This window comes from Ammospiza caudacuta, chromosome 7, assembly GCF_027887145.1.
Source record: "Ammospiza caudacuta isolate bAmmCau1 chromosome 7, bAmmCau1.pri, whole genome shotgun sequence".
Classification (NCBI taxonomy): Eukaryota; Metazoa; Chordata; class Aves; order Passeriformes; family Passerellidae; genus Ammospiza; species Ammospiza caudacuta.
Genome location: NC_080599.1, coordinates 35,517,240 through 35,525,364, shown reverse-complemented (window position 1 = coordinate 35,525,364; position 8,125 = coordinate 35,517,240). Strand labels below are relative to the sequence as shown.

Genomic DNA, 8,125 nt, shown 5'->3' with positions numbered 1-8,125 from the left:
GGTGCGGCGGGGACGCCTCCGGCCGGCCGGCCTGCGCGCCTGCAGCCGCCGCGGAGGCAGAGGGAGGGGGCGGCGGCAGGCCCGAGGCCCCAGGCCCGGCCAACCCCGGGGCCCGAGGCGCCGGGCAGGGGCGCCCAGCGGCTCCGCGGCGGCGGCGAGCGGCTCCGCGGCCGTGCGCGCCTCTCGGCATCCGCGGCGCGGGCAGCGGCAGCGCGCAGCCGGTCTGCGCGGCCTCCGGTGCCGGGCGGCCGCTATTTAGCCTTCAGCCCCCCCATCCCCCGCCTCAAATGAATGAAGGGCGGGAGGGGGACTGAAAAAAGACAGGAAGGGGGAGATTTTTGTCCTTCGCCGATGCCGCTCTACGTGATAATATGTTTATATGATTAGCTGAGCCCAGGGGTGGGAGCGCAGGGAGAAGGGGTGGAGATTGGAGGGGGAGGAGGCTGGAGGTGACTCCAGTTCAGACCCGGCAGAGTCCGTGTCAGGACTTGGCGCTCCCCAGCCGCAGACGGAGCGGTGCACGAGCACGGAGAGGCTGCCATACATTCATTGGGATTTTTTTTTTTTTTTTTTTTTTTTTTTTTTGGTGTGTATGTATTGCGTTTTTCCCATTACCGCGCGCGTTACTTGCTCAGCGCCCGATCTCCAGTCCTTGGCGGGGCAGCAGCACAGGGAGGAAGAGGAGAAAATCTGAGGAGGGGCCGGCCCCGCACTCCGCCAGAGGCCAGAATGTCATCCCGGGAGATGTGAATCCGGTCGGTGCGAGCGACAGAGACACGGAGGAGGGGGTCCATTGTAACATTCGAGTTGTTCCCCGCTGCCCCAGCTGCTGGCATCGCCTCCTGATCGCTTCACAGAAGGGACTCCCTAGGCTGGGCACACACACTGCACTGCGCCCGTCCTCCTCTCCATTTCGGCTTTTTTAAATTTTTTTTTTTTTACTGAATTTATTTCTTGTGTGCGTGCGTGCTGGAGCCTGGCTGCATCGCGCTTTTGCTGCGGAGCGGAGTGTGGGGAACTGCAGGAAAATGTTGACTTAGACCCAGAAGAGCCTCCCGGCCGGCTGCGCGGAGAAGAAGCCGCCCCTGCTCTGCGCTGCCCCAGCCCTCCGAGCCGCAGCGCCGGCTGCCGCCCGCTCCCGCCCCAGCCCACCGCCCGCCCGCCCGCTCCCGCGCCGCCGCCGGGGCCCCGGGACTAACTCCGCCGCGATCTCCCGCAGCCCCGCGCTCCGCGGGCTGACCCGGACCGCGGGTCCCGCCGGGGACACAGACCCCGGCCCGCCTTCGGCTCCCAGACGTAGGTAAGCGGAGCCCCGCGCTGCAGCCTCGCCGCGCGTTGCTGCCGGCGCCTGCTCCCTGACTCCTGGACGTTCCCCGGCCGAGCCGCCGGCAGGGATGCACTTACTTTAGGCTCTGCCTCGCCTTGCGCCGCCGCCGGCGGAGCGCTGTGCCCCTCGCTGAGCCCGCGGCTCTGGGCGCGGGCAGCGCCGCCGCTCCGCACGGCCGCGCTCCGCCCGCGCGGAACGGCCGCGCTCCGCCGCCGCCCCCCCGCGCCCTGCGGAGGGACCTGCGGCAGCCGCGGCCGTCCCGCCCCGCCGCCGCTGCTGCTGCCCCGCCGAGCGCGGGGGCTGCGGGCCGGGGCCAACCGCACAGCAGGCCCGGGGCTCCGCGGCGCGCCCCGCGCAAAGTTGCACCCGCTCGCTAAATAATTACCTGTTGCGGGTGTATTTGTGTAACTCTGCCGAGCGCCCGGCTCCCAGCCCGTGCGGGATGGGGGGTGCCTGTGGGGAGAGGAATAAATTACCCTTTGTCGGCTGTGGGGTGAGAACAACTTTTTTTTTCTTCTTTTTTTTTTTTTTTTTCTTTTTTTTTTTTTTCCTTTTTATTTCTATTTATTTTCACATATAGAAATCTGGGGCCATCTGGAGACAGAAAACAGTGTGTCATGAGGCACCGTTGCTGTGTCTGGCTCTAAAAATAACATCTTGTTGTTAGTCTGCGCCAGCCCTGCTGGGATTTGAGCGCGGTTTGTCAGAAAGTAAAGAGCTCTGCTGGTGCTCAGGTGTGTTTTCTTTGCCCAGAAATGCCCCTGTGCGCGACGGAAGGAATCCTGCGGAACAAATGTTCTGCTGTTTGGCTTCCTCAGACGCCCCGGCTCCCTCCTTTTGTTGCTTGCCACGAAAAGAGGTGCCATTTCGCATCATTCTGCAGAAATTGTTTGAATTAATGCAAGTGTGAATTCTTACCGTTTGAAGGAGGGTATTAGCATATCAAAGGTTTCTTAGCTCCGGCTCAATTGAGAGAACTTCAGCTTGTCTTCCATTTGCTTCCAAGAAGAGGCCCAAAGGGCAGTGGGAATTGTAAAGGGGTAAAATGGGGAGGTGGATTTGGGTTATGTTTCTGAACTTTTGCTGTTTTGCAATTATGCGAGTGAAAAACAAGGTCCCTCCGCTGCAGAGCCCTTGCAAGCGCTCGGACAATTAGACTCTATTGATTAATGGTTTGTTCCGAGCAAAAAAAGTGACCTTTTATGACAGGCACTGTGGCGTGGTTTCTGATTCCTCCTCTCTGGGAGGGGGATTTAGAAAGTGCTTTCTCCCGCGCTCTTGCTCTGGTATGGCCTACACGTTACTGCGTGGAGGGATGAATGGAGAAGACCTTCTAATTACTTCAGAAAACAAATGAAATCTTGTAATAAAAGACTTCTCGGTTCCAGGCCTTTGAAACAAATATGCTTCCTTCCTTAATGGGTGGGTAGGCTGGAATAATAGATATTTTTATGGAGAGTTTAAAAGAAGTTTTTATCACCACCAGCCATATGCTTCCATTTCCTTTTCATTCTAGAAAAAGTGAAAATGAGTAATTCTTGTAATCTCATTTAATCAGTGATACTGTGTTTACAAAGATAACCTAATTTGTGGTTAGTATTACCCTATAATAAATAATTCTCAACCAGCTATGGCAGGAGTGCTGTTTTGGTGGCTGTGTAGAACATTTATCGCATTGCAAGTTGTTTTACGAGACTACACATTCATAGTTTTTTATTCTTTTGTTAGTATTTTCTTGAGTTTAAGAGAGGATGTGGCCTGGCCTACCTTTTTATTACCTTTGCAAATCAATATTCATAATCCAGCAACCCAAAAGCCAAGCAAAATCCAGTTATCCATCAATAAGTTGGGACCTTTTCCAGGGACCAGATGTTTCTTGGTAACTGTATTCTGGTTTATATCTCTGGCAAAAAAGAACTTCCTAAATTTCCCTTGCCTATTGCTTCTTTCCAAACCTTTTACTTGAATGATACAGATACTAAAACAGGTATTTTGTGTTTTTAAAAAGTTGATTTAAGTCATTGATATGTAACATTTGGTCTGTTGTTTGGATGGGTTGGTTTGTTTGTTTGTTTTTATATTTTTCTTTCTTCTGATTCACCATTTGGGGAGTGTTTCTTTTACTGCCATGAAACTGATGTGCCTTTAGAGTAGGATATTCAATTTCAGGCTTCAATTTCCTTTCATGTAATGACGGAACTGAGTATATATGGTATGTCTTGGTGAAAAACACTGCAGTTGATCAAGTATTCTGTTATTCTTAGATGGACACGGCTATTTGGGCATTTTGTAAATAGATATATTTAGTGGTCCTAAAATTAGATAATTACTTTCAGGTAATTTCCAGCAGTTTATTTACCTAATGTCTTCAGCTGTCTGAAGTAGTACCTTTTGGTGGTGTAAAAGGAACATATTGATGTAATTGCCATTATCACACTTAAGTTGCTGTTAACTAGTCTGCTTTGAATGCAGAGGGCTATAAAGAAAGCGCATTATCCCTTCAGCTATTAGGGATAGTCTAAAAATTGTCTTGGAAATGTTGCACTTTGGTTTATGTGACGGCAACCCCAAATTCGACAAATCTCTGAAGGTAAAAAAGTAGTAAAAAGAAGATTTTCAACGTTCAGATGACAAAATTGGACCACTTAGAGAAAAATTAATGTGCTGCAGCAGCACTTCAGCTGCCATTTTCAATCACTGTGGGTTACTATGTGTTGGCAACGGTGAAAAAGCATAGACGTTCAGATAGCTCAGGGAGCTGGTAGTTGGGGGAATCAGGATGTTGAATCATGTGGGGTAGAACAAACCAATTACTTCAGGTTTTGACTTGAGAATTTCCAGTAAACTTTTTTTTTTTTTTTTCTGGCTTTTGGCTCCCCTGCTCATTAATAGACCAACATCAAAGCAAGCAACCAAACTTCCAAATGTTATAAAAACTAATCTAAAGATACAGATCTCACATGTAGTCTTGCAAGTCTTAATTTAAAACAAGCAGTTGGAGTTTTTATTGCTGCAATTTTCACAATCAGCAGAGACATTAACACCAGGCTTCTGGGTGTTTCCCTTCTTAAAATGAGCAAGAGGAAAGCTTTAAAAAAACCAAAGTGTGCTTACTTAGTTCTTATTTGATCACTTCAGAAGCTTTCTCAATGTTTTATTTATCTCTTACCACTTTGAATGTGTAAAGTCAGGAAAGGGGGTTACTCGGGAATCTCAGTCTCTAGTAAGGGAAGCACCTTATTAAAGTTTAAATAAGCAAGGTAGTATAGTCTTAGGAGTTTGTAGTCTTTACGGTTAATCATATGTAATAATATGGTCGATTTTATTCTGGAAATGTGATACGTATACATGGCATTTTGATGAACAGATATTTTTAAAATCAGAATAGTTGGGATGAAGAAAATTTCCTATAGTTTTGAATTACGGCTTTTTTTAAGTCCATGATTTTCACTTAAAGGTTTTGGAGATAGAAATCTCTAGTTAGGCAAAACATTTATCAAAGTTTTATTTGAAATGCATTTCTAGATAGTGTGTCATAAATTCATGTAAATTGTAATAATCATACCGTAGAAAGCATTGTTTGACATCTAGAGAGCACAGAAAGACAATCATAAGTTTTTACTAAAATTCAGATTTAAATTTTATGTATTTCCAAGCCCTTGCTCACCTGTCCACCCAAAATGTTGACATAGCTGTAAGAAAATACTGTTACCTTGTACTATGGCTCCTGCTGGGGATTGTGCCATGCCTAATATTAATGACAAATAACCTACCAGTAACACTTTGTATCAAAAAATGCTCTGTGATTCCTCCGCATTTCCACTAAGGAATATCTGCGGATGGCTTATTATGCAGGAACTGGAAGTAGCAAATAGTGATTTTTACCTATTCAGCTGCAAGTGCAGAAGTTAAACTACGTGTGGTGTGTAGTGGGAGTCATATCCATGCACAGGTAGACAAGCAGTCACTTATGAACTACGACAGTTCAGAGCACAGGCCAGTGAAATTTGTAGTCAGTCATGTTACTTGGAGATGTCATGTTAAACAGACCCTTTCCAAGCATTTTTTAGGATTGATGTTTATGATGTACAGAAGTGATTTGAAATTGCGAGAAATTTGCCTCCTTAAGTATTTATGTGCAGCTTTTAAACTTAAAAGCTATTATTTCTAAAAACACTGTCTGAAACAAATAAAAAAATTTAACCATCATGATTGTAATTGGATGTCAAGAAAAATGGAAAAACAACAACCTGTTTTAAGGCCATTCTCAATACTGGTAACAATCGTGTTTAATATTTAAATAGTTTTTGAAGATAGCTGCATTTTGTTTCCAACAGTTTTTAAAATAAAAGTAGCAGGTGGTTCTGGAATACTGGTAACTTATATACTGGTAACTTATATATACCTGGTGTAGAAAATACTTCTGGTCTTTATTTAGCAAATGTGATTCCTTTTAACATTTCTTCATTTAAAAGGTGAAAGATGACAGGTTTAAAGCCCTCTTCAGTAGGTAATTTTCTAGGAGTTCATGTTTCTTTCAGCCCTGTAATATACAAGATGTGTTTCTACAGCATGGACTGGGAAGATTGTGTCGCTTAATATCAGCAATTTAGCTATAGAAATACACGTGCTTAGTGAGTGCTACAATCTGACAGCATTCTCTAGATGCAAACTGATAGTTAACTAGAAATTGATTCCAAAGGGAGGAAGGAAAAAGTCTTCAAATCAGAATCATAGCACCTCCAAGTTATGGATTGTTACATTAAATGGAGCATTTTATGGAGTTTAGAAGAATATGTAATATGCATATGCCATGAATTCGTTCTTTCTGATTTTCATGAGGTACTCTAATGATTCAACCAACTCTAGCCTGCCATTTACCCAAATTATTTAGAAATGCAGGATAGTAAAAAGCATTGCAGCCTGACTGAAGCAAGCACAATGCTCAACACCTGCAGGTAGAGTGCAGTCTCTAGCAAAATGCTGTTGATTGTTACTCTGGCGCAAAGCAAGCTTAAATACAGTTTGCTTAATTACGACAAAAATGCTTCTTTATGAGTAAAATATTCCATGTTTGGGGAATGTTTTGTGTGTTGTCTGCTAAGTAAAATCCCATCACACTTGTATATGTTTGTTCAATTATCAGAGCAGCTAAGAGGAGGAAAAAAAAAATCAATTTACTCTGAAAAGCACCAGAAATAAGATTACCTTGGCTAGTAGGAACTTGCCAGCATTGTCTAAATTGCATAATATTATCAAATGTTGCCATTTTTCATGTTCAGTAAGAAGGATATTGACTATTCTACATGTCCAGGTCTGCTGTTTGTCTATTTCTTTATAAGGTATAAGCATGTCTTATATTTATTCCTACAATAGCAGCTACAGATAAATCGGAGGATCTAACAATAACTTTATAAAATAGATGGAATAATGCCATTCACTGGAGAAATAGTATTTACTTGAGATAAGTGATAACAACTAGTTTTTTCACTTGTTGTTCTCGTAACAGACAAATGTAAATACCTCAGCAGACATTTCAGAGTGAAAGGCGAGAGATAAAATGTAATTACTTTTCAGGGTGGCTCTGACGATGCCCATGTTCTTGTCTGTAACAAAAAGAAAAAATCTTTGCTCATCGCCTCAGACTATGAAGGCCATTGTTACTTCTCAATATAAAAATATTTTCTGATTTCTAATGTTGACCTCAGTATTCATCTTTAACTCTTCTGTGTAAGCTGGAATCCTTATAACCATGAATTCTAGTTGCTGTTATCCAACGGAGCATTTAATAGAGCACCTAATGGACTCTGCTCCTGTATTTTTCTTGAATGCATAGCATCTTGCTTCATTCAGTCACCAAAACTAACTTTGCTACAAGGACAGGCAACACGACAAGTTAGAATCAATGGACCATTTGTAGGTCACAAAGTCAGTTTACTGGAATTTCAGAGGAAACTGGTTGAAAAGAGAGGACAAATGTCACTTTGAATAGAGATGTTTAAATCAGACTTCTGCCTTAGGGTAAAATTTAGGTCTGTTGTAGCCTAGATGTAATGTCTCCCTCTACAGAGCACAGCATTAATCATGGCTTGACAAGTGATCATGGGCTGAGAGAAATAGGGCCTGTCTTGGTTGTGTGGTTATTTTTTTTTCTAATCTTAATCTCTTAGGAGCACATTATAAACACTAACATTTACACAAAAAGATTTAAGTATCAATGTCTGTGTTTCAGTAGTGAGAGTAGCTAGCTTCCGAGAAAATCTAGTTAGAGTTAATAAGAAGCTACTTGTGTTTCTTACGTAGATTCAGTATCAGGAATATTTTCCTTTTAACGTAATGCAGGGCTTTTTTGTCTTAAGAGATTTATTTTATGCCATTTCCTCATACAAATATGGTAGAGTCTCGGTCTGCCTGTTTTGTTCCTTGGTTTACTAAATAACTCCAAATCTTCTTTCTTTACCATTGTTTTACAATGTGTTTATCACCCAAGAAAGATACTTCCTTTTGCAAAACAGGCAATCTAGGGGAAAGGGGGAGCAGTTTTTCTAAAATGTAACACAGATGAGTGGTTTTTTTACTATGTTTATATGTTAATGATGTGTTACTTTATTGCAACGGGCTACAAAACTGGAATAAACTAACGCGAATGAAGAGTGCTATTTAAGATCCCGAGTTCTGATACTGTACAAATTGTGTTTAATACTTAAATAAGGGATGTCTTGATTCATAGATAGGTGTGGGAGTGTTTATACATTTTATGGTAAAGGAGAGAATTTTCCAATTTCTTGGGCTTTTTTG

The 8,125-nt window shown here is 43.5% G+C and overlaps 1 protein-coding gene across 2 annotated transcripts in view; it reads left to right on the top strand.

Annotated features, from left to right (window-relative positions):
* Positions 1-650: 650 nt before the first annotated feature.
* The window catches only part of ADGRL2 (adhesion G protein-coupled receptor L2), a 158,999-nt gene continuing 151,524 nt past the window's right edge, over positions 651-8,125 (top strand). For both annotated transcript variants that reach the window (XM_058808995.1, XM_058808994.1), the window contains exon 1: positions 651-1,300. The gene's annotated coding sequence lies outside the window, so the exon portion shown is untranslated. The remainder of the gene's footprint in view (positions 1,301-8,125) is intronic.